This window comes from Limulus polyphemus, unplaced genomic scaffold (assembly GCF_000517525.1).
Source record: "Limulus polyphemus unplaced genomic scaffold, Limulus_polyphemus-2.1.2 Scaffold98, whole genome shotgun sequence".
Classification (NCBI taxonomy): domain Eukaryota; kingdom Metazoa; phylum Arthropoda; class Merostomata; order Xiphosura; family Limulidae; genus Limulus; species Limulus polyphemus.
In genome coordinates, this window is record NW_013665708.1 from 867,699 (window position 1) to 867,961 (window position 263).

The window sequence follows — 263 nt, forward strand, 5'->3', positions numbered from 1 at the left end:
TATACATTTCAAATCTAAATTTTCACCGTGCAACGCCGGGTAACTCAGCTGGTTACACAATAAGTCCACTATATAAAATATTACAAAACAAGCCCAGTAGATTAAATATTACAGACCAAATCCAGTAAATAGAATATTTCAGAATAAGTATAATTGATTAAAAGTTGAATATAAAATATTACAGAATAAATTCAAGATTTTAAAGACTGATACTGGTAAATGAAACATTAAAGACAAAATAAAAAAAAGCCCAAGCGGTATTC